This window comes from Triticum urartu, chromosome 5, assembly GCF_003073215.2.
Source record: "Triticum urartu cultivar G1812 chromosome 5, Tu2.1, whole genome shotgun sequence".
NCBI classification, from domain to species: domain Eukaryota; kingdom Viridiplantae; phylum Streptophyta; class Magnoliopsida; order Poales; family Poaceae; genus Triticum; species Triticum urartu.
The window spans coordinates 563,521,363-563,533,168 of NC_053026.1; positions in this window are offsets into that span (position 1 = coordinate 563,521,363).

Genomic DNA, 11,806 nt, shown 5'->3' on the forward strand with positions numbered 1-11,806 from the left:
GTGTCACAAAATTTTGAGGTCGGTGGGAAAATCTCCCGCGACCCTGATTCAAGCAGTGGGAAGTTACCATCATAGCCTTCGGAACTGGCCTACGGATGATGCTTGGTAGGGGGCTGTTTTCGTAACTTCAGGTTCACCCTACCCAGCCAACCCCACCCCAGCACCCAGAGTAGTACACCTGAATACTCCCCAATTTCTATCCCCACCGCAAAATAGACTTCTCCATGGCACCGCAGCCTTCGTGCTCCTCCCCTTTACATCGGCGCACTCGTCCACCGCAGCGCATCTGCCTCATCGACGACCTCGTACGTCGCACTGGAGCCGGTCCACCGTCGTCGTCGTACACGGAGCCTCTTCCCCGGCATCGTCTTCCACAGTCTCGGATCTGCTTCCCGGAAGCCGACGCCAAGCGCAGAAGTACCACCGTCGTGGACAATGAACTGACTCCCGTTGCCGACCATGACTCACAGAGGCCGCCGCGACCATTGTTATCCTCCTCGATTGGTAATGTGTGTATTGAATCACTTAGCAGTACATGTGCAGTTCCAATTTTGTTCATACCTACCCTTCAAATTTCCTGGGTGCTATTGTTCCCGTAAAAGTAATTGGTTATAGCCTCCATTGTCCAACAGAATATCAGCTTGTAATTGTGCGTCGCTCCTGTATCGCGCTGTGCTTGGGTAGGTTTTTCATTTTCAACCAGTAGTGTGGCAAATGATGGAAAGGTTTTTAGAACTAGCAAAATGCCCATGCGTTGCACGCATCAAGATGCATTTGTATGAGTAGTTTAACTTGTTGGAGATGCTCTAACATGGCAGACGAGTGCTTTAATGTTGCCCACAAGATGCACGAGTATTACTAGTAGTATATTTTCTTGCCATGTTGAGATTTTAAAACCACGAGTGCGAACATGCAGAGGAGCAATGAAGACCAAACACGGGATATTCGGGACATCTTCAAGGAGCGTGGCAAGTTAAAGAGGAGCTGCACCGAACCTGTAAAATGGGCTTTGGTAAGTAACACCCTTTCAATTACTTTCGTGTAGCCTCATGTTCATCGATGTGTATATGTTGTAGTTTCTGTTTCTCTTAAGCGTGGTGTTCTTCGATGTGTAATAACAAGATTCTTAATCGTCCCAATGCTTTCGTTTTTAGCTTGATGTAGGAAGTGGGTGTTCTCACCTTGTAGTCTGTTTTTATTTATTTTTTCCTTTTGAATTCACTTCTCCGAGTTCTGTTTATCTGGCTTCTACTAAATGGATCTAGGTTGCTCTGAGTATTGATCTAAAAAAGAAGTAACTTCATGTCAGGATGCAGTTCCTGCGAGGAGGGAAGTATGGTCAACCTCGAGATCATGTTTCCAAAATGAGGCTGGAATACACACAAGGTGCCAGTTCCCCAATGATGCTGGATTAGACACAAGGTGCAAATTCCTAGATGATGCTGGATTACACACAAGCCAGGTGGAGTCGTCAGTTGTTCGTGTCCTCGTGGCATTAGTAAAGGCTGAAAGAAAGCGTGCGGCAACCCTTGAGAATGTAGCTGAGTTCCTGAAGAAGCGAAAAGAGCAATCAGATGCTCTCTTCACCCAAGCCAAAGAAGAGATGGAAGAAGCCAGAAATAAGCTAGCAGACGCAGAGCAAGCTAGGCGTCTCCTGCTATCTAAAACTGTTGTCAATACAAAATTTCCTTCATAATAGCTAGGTTCAAATGTTTATCCAGTCAGCATGCCTGTTGTGATGTCCGTGCATCTACTGATGTGGCACAAAATGTTTTTTTCGGGTCATGTAATAACAGCAACTACTTTCCAAACAATAACAGACGAAGCATTGGACATGGTATAGTTCACGCGCAAGCCCAACATTCCAAGTTCAACTTCCACATCAAACTCATGTTCACAGATATCTGCACATTCATACATAATGTCCACAACCATGATTCACTTCAAAGCCAAAAAATATGTGAGGAGAGTTATAAATAAAGAAAATCCTCTACTAGTTCCTGCTACCAGTGCGAGCACAACAAGTCAAGACCATGCGTAAATTAATTATATTTTAGTCATTTTTTGTGTTCTAAAATGCCCGCCATCTCGCGGAAGGACGTGTTGCCGGCACACGCGCAGATTCAATGAAGGCAGGCGGGGCAGTCTTAAGCTGGTTGCACGCGGCGAGGAGGCGTGCTCAGCCGGGCCTGCAGTGAGTGCGGCCCTCTTGGTCGGCGCGCCGGTTCAATGCCTGCGCTATGAGAGGTCGCGTCCGTGTCAGAGCAATCACTCCCTCCAGTCCTTTTTGTTTGGGTATAACAAAATCTCGTTTTCCATTCACATTTTACAAGTAAAGTTCGTGGACAAACTTTGACCCAAAGTACGATGGGGACTAGTAAACCAGAATGGAGGTAGTAGTTTTTTTTAATCGAAGAAGGGTTTCCCCTTCCGATTTTCATTAAAGAAAACCAGCATCTAAATCTAAACCATAGTATTTGCCCTAGAACTACCAGGTTCAACATCTCGCAACATAAAGCCATACAACCTCCATCGCAAAAAAAACCATACAACCATATGCCAAGGAGGTACGTAGTACTATGAATTCCATTTTCGCTCCATACCAATCGTTCTAAAAACTACTTACTACTTATAACACACCATTAAAAATCGGAACTCTTAACCCCGCTAAAAAACGATATTTTAAACGTGGCTACTCGATCTGGGGCAACTGGTGAGCCACCGCACTCCAAGTCATTCACCTGTGGTCCCGACCATCAACTCCTACGGATCAAATTATCACGCGAGCTGACTATTCCTACAAAGGTGCTCCACCACGTACCCGGTACCCGCGAATGCAGCAATCGTGCCCCTAGGGTTTTAGGGTTTATTTGTTAACGTCGCCTTTACGTAACACTCATGTGTGCGAGACAGCGAGAGGCCGGCTGCGTGCGTGCGCCTCTTCTCTTCGTATATGTACTCCACCGTTTGTCTGGTGTCCAAAAAATTATAATAACTACTAGCAATGTGCCAATGTGTTGCCACACGATCAAAGTAGATTAATACAGTGGCGGAGCTAGATGCAGACTACGCCTGGGGCTGTGCTATGTTGAGTGATAAACTTCTATGATTTTCTATGCTTTGCATGAAGAAATTACAAAGGAAGTTGTTTCTAGGCCTGGGGCTATAACCCGAGCTGCCCTAGGCCTGTCTCCGCCACTGGATTAATACATATTCACCGATTTGATAGAAAAATAAGTCTAGCTTTGAAATACGTATATCACTAAAAAAATGTTATGTTTCACTCAAAATATATTCCTTTGGCGGTTTTGATGAGATAAGGGAGGAATGTTGTTGGTTTCAAGATTCGAGAAGTGGTATATGTCTAATTTCTACTCTTACTAGCAAGATGCCCGTGCGTTGCACAAAACATCAAGATCTTGTGGGAAAAAAGGATGAACGAGGGAAGGCCTTATCTGCAAATGTGGTGAAGAGTGCGGGTAAATTGCCATATTTTCCTTCCTATCCGTCAGATATAAATCAGATGACCTACATTGCAGGATGGCAGGCCCACCATTATCACCAACTCTATTTTTTATCCCTACTCTTATAATAAGCATTGTCGGTGATGATCGTGTGCCTGCCATCCTGCAATATAGGCCGTCCGATCTATATCTGACGGATAGGAAGGAAACTATGCCAATTTTGCAAAAAGATACCCACACCCCTCTCCACATTTGCAAATAAGGCCTTCCCTCGTTCATCCTTTTCCCCCACAAGATAAACTACTCATACAAATGCATCTTGATGTTCCGTGCAACGCATGGGCATCTTGCTAGTTGTTGCAAAAAGCCCATGTGTGTGTGAGAGAGAGGGCGAGTGGAGGAGGACGGAGTGCATGTGTGACAAATACACAAGGAGTGTGTGTGCGATAGGTATCAGCTTAAAATGAGGCGATAGCGTGTGTGTGCACAATCGAGAGGGCGTGTCTCAAGAAGGGAACAAATATCTACATAGATACAAGGAGCGGGAGAGAGACATGTATGCGATGGTGGAAGCATGAGTGTGTGCGTGTATAAACCTATCTAGATGCTAGCTAGTCGATAAATGTTTGTGAGAGAAATACGAGTCGGGGTGCGAAAGCGAGAGTTTTGTGTGTGTGAGAGAGAGAGACGGTAGTCGGGAAGGGGAGTGGAAGCAGGAGTTGTGCGTGTGTGTCTGCGTGTGAGAGAGAGGAGACAGTAGTCGGGGTTGTCTGATCGGTAAACAAATGAATAATGTCAGTCTGGGATGGAGACGAAAAGGAGACCACAACAAATGTTGTGTCTACAGGAGATATAGAGAGAGTAATTTTAGTGGTATGAGTCATATATAGAGACATATAGGGTGTGTGAGAGAATCCCATAGAGAGAAAGACAAAGTGAAAGACGAGTGGGGACTGTGTGTTTGGCGGTGAAAAAGAAAGCTTAGGTACCGAGTGATACCAGAGAACAGTAGAGACGTAAGAGATAATGAAAACCGTGTAATTTATAATGATAGGGAGAGTGTGACACTTCTCAAGGGAGATGTCGAGAGACCATGTTTGCGAGGATAGGAGCAACATGAAGTGAGCGTGCGGGTGAGCTGGAGAAAAGAGAGTGATAGCTACCTGAAGGAGCATGCATGCAAAGAGATGGGCGTGAAAGGAGTGAACAAAAAAAGGATTCAAATATTTGAATTCGAGATGATTATACATGTAATCCATACTCGAACCAAAATTGATCTATCAAACATGCATACTCATATGAATTCACGCACATCTATGTTATTTAATATGTAGATATTACTGATCCATACATTTTAGTAGAACATAATTTGGTTAAAAAATTTCGAATTCAACCTTAAGATTTCGAGATCGTTGTATTTGTAAATCATATTATACATATAAAGGAGCAGAATTCTTTGTTCTGCTTTTGAAAGTATATATAAAAAATGATGTATATAGAACGTAATTCCAATTTAAAATGGATCCCGCCCGAAAAAAATAGAATACAAACGGGATTCGAATTGAGTTGGCACGGTAAACGTGCACTCTGTAAAATTTGAACGAAGCGGGGAAAGTCGCAGTAACCGCCCGAAACCAAAATCCGCGAGATGGAAATCACTACTGCCTATCCCTACCACGCAAAGCCTATATGCTGGATTTCTATAGGTTTCGATAGGGGTAGGTTTGTAATTTCACCCAAACGTGACGTAACCGCCTCTCACCCGGATTCATACACGGTGGGCGCCAAAACACAGTGTGTCCTCGGCCGAAATCGACTCCCTCCCCAATTCATATTCATACACGGTGGGCGCCAAAAACAAACTCTCGTCGACAAATATTCGGTGTATGCGAGATTACCGTCCTATCCCCAACCGGCTAGTGTTGCTGTGATGTAGTAGAAATTTGAAACGGGGGCTAAGTTTGTAAATTTCCTCGCATTTGAGACAAGCGCGCCATGAATACATGGTTCCCCCCTTCCTCTCTACCTCCCTTTTCCCCATTCGTACTCCGTGGGCGCCAAAACACCCTCTCCACCCCACCCTCCTCCGTCCGCCGTCGTTCGCCACCCCATCCACTGCCGTCCTCCTCCACCATGCCGGAGCTGATACCCCGACGCCGCCGTCCATTACAAGAGATCGACCTCTCTCATCCACGGCTTCGGACCAGGATCCTTGCATCCCGTCCTCTCGCTTCATCCCCGCCTCGTCCACCTTGCCGGCGCCGCTCCTACGACCGTCTCGTCCACCGCGCCCCGCCGCCACCATCTACCCTCCTAGATCTGCTTCCACACGGCCGACAGCCATCGCTACCGCAGCACCATCAAATTCTCAGCAGATGCGTACACGGCGCCGCACCAGAGGCGGTACTCTTTCGTATCTGCTCAACTTATTTATCGCAGCAAGAAAATAGATCGCCACTGCTTTACTCTGATTTCTTGTCTTAGTTGCGAAGCTGCCTTTGTCCGGTTTGCACCTTCAGATCCGCCATGGCACGCTCAACACCATACTCGCAATGCTTATGGTTTTCCCCTTTTATATTCCACACTAGTTAAATCACAGTAGACTAAATTTCAAAATTGGGTCAGTCGATTTTTCAGAGCTTGCCGGATTTCGCCGGTGCGATTGAAGGGGCTCGGGTGGGGATGGTGGTTGTGGGGGCGGTGGTGGGGCATCGTCGAACGAAGAAAACTCGACGCGGGTGGGGGCGGGGGTGGGGGTGGCGGAGGAACACAGGCGGTGGGGCCGGTGGTTCGGCCAGCGGCCCGTGCGGTGTTCTGTATGGGAAGCACAGTATGTTCCTTGTCAAGAAGGGGAGCAGGGACATCTGCAGTCGACAGCTGATAGAGCTGGCCTGTACGTGATCGATAGGCTTTCAATTACTAGCGGCAATACAACACCGTAATTTCCAGCCAGTTCCACTTTCCCGATTTATATATCCTGGTTATGGTGTACCCCTGTTATGTACACTATGATCTGCCTAGTTGCTGTGTGCTCTTGTTATCATGGTTTGGCAATAAACTCTCTATACAATATATTATGAACCTATCATCTGCCAGCTATCCTTACTTCTGGAGCCTATTTTTTGTGTACTTGTGCCAGATTATATAAATGCACGCACCATATTACAGCACACATGAGCTCTCTCATCAGAATCCAATGATAGCACACAAGTGTTTACAGGGGCGCCCCTATAGTAGAATATCATCTGCATTACAAAGATAATCTCACAACTATTTATGTTTTCATGATTCTCAGATATTATACGCAATTACAGTGAATATCAGAATCCGCACATCAGAAGAATATTGTGGAACACTGCAATGACTTACAAAATTGGCAGCAAGGCATTGAGTGCCATTCTGGAAGCAATGAGACTCGTACGCTCCCCACCTATTGATTCTTGTTCAGAATATCATCCTAATGACTATTCTAACCTCGAGGAGTCAAAGGCAGATGGCCTGTCCTGTTCACCCATCAAGGTGTCTGTTCTAATTTGGCAAGGTTTTATTAATTGCGCGTATCTTGCATTTCTTCTACTTTGTTGCACCGCCATCTGCTTAGTTTACTCATCATATATGTCGAGATGCCATGCCCATCCATTATCAATACATATTCCATCTGTCATCATACCATGTTTTTTCACTCAAATGTTGTTCTTGTGCATCAGACATCAAAAAGGAAGAGGGTGATTGCCGAACCTGAAGGAGCATCAACAAAGTCCTTGAAAAACGTGGTGGTGCCGGAGAAATCAGACAACACCCTATTTATATTGGTTGTACAACCAGTGACACAAAACGTAGGACCGACTCCAGCACACTGTACCCATACTTCACTAGCCACACCACTAGCCCCACCACACAGGACCTGCACTCCAGCAAAAGGTATACCGATTTCATTTGCCATAGCACCAGCTGTACCACAGAAAAATCCCACTCTACCAAAAAGTACAGCAAGTCCACCGGCCGAAGACCTATCCCAACTGCAGAGATGACCAATTCTTGCAGATTGGAACCCCATTCCATTTATTCCCAGTTTAAAGGACAATGCTTTCAATGTTGTTAGGGACTACGTGCATATATTCCCATCATGGGAAGATTATTGTGAAGACAAACACCATTTTCACATCTTCCTGTCCAACTTACGTGTAAGTGCTATTATTCATGGTTATTATTTTCCTGTTTTCTGCTGATTGAACACATCAATGATTTAAATTACATTGTTGTAACTAGGCGAGGGTCAATCTGGATAGTCATGACGAGCAAAGCTTGCTTGTGCTTTTTAAGGAAGCATTGCAGCAGTATCGGTGTTACCTGAGGAAATCACACTTTGGTAGCAAGTCTATAAACGAATTTCCGGTGAAGTCTCCTGTGCTAAATTTAGAAGACATTGAATGGAAAAACCTTGTTATGCACTAGTCTCGTTCCCAGGATGAGATACTGTCTATGAAATCACATGACAATTTGAATTTCTACTTTTCCGCATGTGCCTTACGTATCTTTTTTGCAGGAAATCTGAAATGGTATAAATTGACAGCACACTAACCATTGATACTTATGAGTTTTTGATCTGTAATCCAATGGTGTCGTGAAGGTGCCAACTCCTTCACAATGTCATTTCCTGCCATGTCTTGACCTGAACAATACCATATTGTGTTAATGCAAATTTAAACTGTGTCACTTTATTCGTCAGTAAGAAATGTGATGAATTGTCAGCACTGATACTTTTATGTGCAAAACCTGTCATCTGTCTGCTTGTTTATCTTTCAGAGTGAGGAAGATATAAGTGTTGAACAAGCGCAGTCTCATCATCTTGGTCGGCTGCTTGCGCTGCAGCTCCCCAGCAGGGCTAGCCTTTCTTGAACTCTATTGAAGTGCTGTCGGTTTTGTATATTATTTTGTCGGCGTGTTTATTTGCATTGGTGGCGATCTTTGATGCCCAGTGTATGTAATCTGCTGTCTGCTTGTGCTTTATTATCATAGTGGTGAACTTTGATGCCCAGTGGATATAATATGGCATAATTTCTTTATTGTATAGTATAGGTTTTTTTCTTATTCAGGATGCTGCAGTTATTTTACTATATATATATATATATATATATATATATATATATATATATATATCCTGTCTTCGCAGTAAACCGGCCAAACCGTAAAATTACGGTACATAATCGGGCCGTCATGCAATCACGATGTAGGTTGGGCCTGAAACGTGTCGATCAGCTCACGGGCCGGCAGCAGCCCGATATGAACCCTGGCCCATGATTGTGGGAATCAAATCACGGGCTTTTAACAGGCCGAAAAATTGTCTCGGTCCTTGTTTGGCCCAATCAGATATCGGCTGCGAGCAGGCCGGATGCAAACTGGGCCGTAGTTAGGCCCAACTATATGACGAGCTTTTAACAGGCTGAAATTAATATAGGGCCGAAATGTTAAACGGGCCCTTAACAGGCCAAAACTAATATCAGGCCGAATTACTAAGTGAGCCTTTAACAAGTGGGCCCAAAAGCATAGTGTCCAGTTGACGGGCCGAATCTGACATGGGCCATAACTAGGCCCAAAACCTCTTAAAGGGCCGGACCTGATCTGGGCCGTAATTTGGCCCAAAACATGGTAGGCTTTTAACGGGCCGGATCTCATATGGGCCACTATTAGGACCGGAGCGTGGCAGGCCATTAATAGACCGGATCAAATATGGGCCGACATTTGGCCCAAAACATGGCAACCAGTTAACGGGCCGACCTACTAGGGTCCTCAAAATCTTGTGGGCCTACAGCTGGGCCGGCCCATTAATGTCGGTGAAATCTCGTGGGCCTTTAGCTGGGCCGGCCCATTATGATCCGCAAGAATTTTGTGGGCCTTTACCTGGCCGGCCTATTATGGCACACAAAAATCTTGTGGGCCTTTACCTGGGCCGGTCCATTATGGTCCGCGAAATCTTGTGGGCCTTTAGCTGGGCCAGCCCATTATGTTCCGCAAAATCTCGTGGGCCTTTAGCTGGGCCGGCCCATTATGGTCCGCAAAATCTTGTGGGCCTTTAGTTGGGCGGGCCCATTTAAACTTGTTGGGCCGTGCCACGTGTCGACGTATCATAGGCGCCTTCTGTCCAGTGAGTGGATGACATCTGTCCCGACGATGAGCCGACACGTGTTTCCTCTAGCCAATGATGATTTTACACGTGGAAAATCCCCATTGGTCGGGGCTGTTAATGGGTTATCGGATCCAAAACCCGACCCGATAGCTTAACGGCGTTTCGTTACGGTGGATGCCACGTGTCGGTCACCCTTGACGAAAGCACTTCTGTGACGCGCGATTTACCGTCATGGAAGTGGACACTTCCGTGATGATAATTTTGGTAATGTCATGGAACACTTCTACGACAGCACAGGTATGACTATCTTGATTATGTCATAAATTTGTCATGAATGTACATGCATGAAAAAAAGCGACCTACTGTGACAAACACGTATCATCACGGAAGTGTATTTTTTTGTAGTGCAATTTAGGAGACACCACTCTCCAGAGGGTAATAGATGGTGTTGTTGATGATGAATTCCTTGCTCTTGTGCTTCAAATAATAGTCTCCTCAACACTCAATCACTCTATCGCAGATTTGACTTTGGTAGGAGAAGGATTGGAGTGGAAAGCAACTTGAGGAGGCTAGAAATCAAGGTTCAAATGGTGGGTTTGGAATGACTTGATCTCAACACATGAGTAGGTGATTCTCTCACAGAAAATGAATGGTTAGAGTGTAGTTTCATTGTGATGGCTCTCTTAGAGAGTAGGTGGGGGTGGAGGGGTATAAATAGTCTTTACCCAGAATCCAACCGTTACAAGCCTTTTGATTCAACTCGGTGACACCGATCCAAAATCTCGGTGAGACCGGTCTGTGTAAAAGATTTGAACGTTTGGGCTTTCTGGTGGGACCGAAGTGAGGAGACCGATATGTGATGACCTAAGAGAGACTGTCTTTCGGTAATTCCGACCGCTTCAACTCGATAATTCTGAAGTGAGGCGACAAGGTTACAGAAACTTGGCCAGTGCAAATCAGTGGGACCGATCGTCATCTAGGTGGGACCGAAACTCTAGGTTTTGGCTGTGGCAATGTATAGGACCAACTCGGTGAGTCCGGATGGGAAGTTTTCGATGGGACACGGTTGGATTTTTAGGGTTTGTACAAATATGACTAGGAGAAAGTGGCTGAGGGTTTTCGAAGCAATATCATCAAGCACTTGAGCAATTGAGTTATGATCAAAACCTCATCCCCTTTTAATAGTATTGGCTTTCCTATACACTGAGTGTGATCTTGGACCACTTAACCAAAAATGTAGAGTCCTGAAGCTTTGCCAATCCATGTCCTTAGCATTTTGAGGGGTCCACATTCTCATGTCCATGCCATGCCAATCATTGAACTTTTCTGAAATCTATCTTGAATAAGCATTAGTTCAATGCCATATATGTTGTTATGAATTACCAAAACCACCCGGGGATTAGTTGCACTTTCAAAATGTTAAGTAGGAAGTTCTTGCCCATCTCAACTAGTTGGTCATCAGCAGGTAGTTGCCATCTAATCATCATCCTCTCCCAAATACTCCTGGTGTGGTTACAAAAAAAATCAATGCATGGAAGCTTTCTAGTCCTCTACACCACATGAGGTGCAGGTCGAACATGTGGACAAGTGCCTAGAAGCATTGCAAGCCATGGTAGCAAGGGCACCTGACACTACACTCCAAGCCATGATCTTCAGCTTTTGGGGAACCTTCGACCGGCAGATTAAGTTCCAAATGGCCCGATCCCCTCCTGGGGTCGAGCTTGAGGCCCCAGCCATGAACAAATCATTTTGAGGACCTTCCACGAGTCGATATGCACTCTTGATAGAAAAGTGCACACGCTTCTTCGAAAATCACGCAAAGAAATCATCCCGCTGTCTCGGTGAAGTGCAACTTTTACAATGTCACGCGCATCCATGGGCCCGAAGTGGTCCTGAAGACGATGAACATCTCAAGCACCATTTTGATCCAAAAAATCCGAGACCCAATTAAACTCGCGGTTTTGTTTAGGTGTCACCGGCTTGAAGGACGCCCCTAGGAATCCATGGATGTCTCCATGTTGTAATGGAAGAGCAACCCCACACTCTCCAAATTATACTTTTCTTAACAAGTTCAAGTCCATACTCAATACCTTTCCATACTGCTGATGACTTACCAGAAAAACAACGTGCCTAGAAGATTGCCATTGGGGAAATAGTTTGCCTTCAAGAAGCATGCACACAAACTGTCTGCTAACTCGAGTAATCTCCAAGCTTG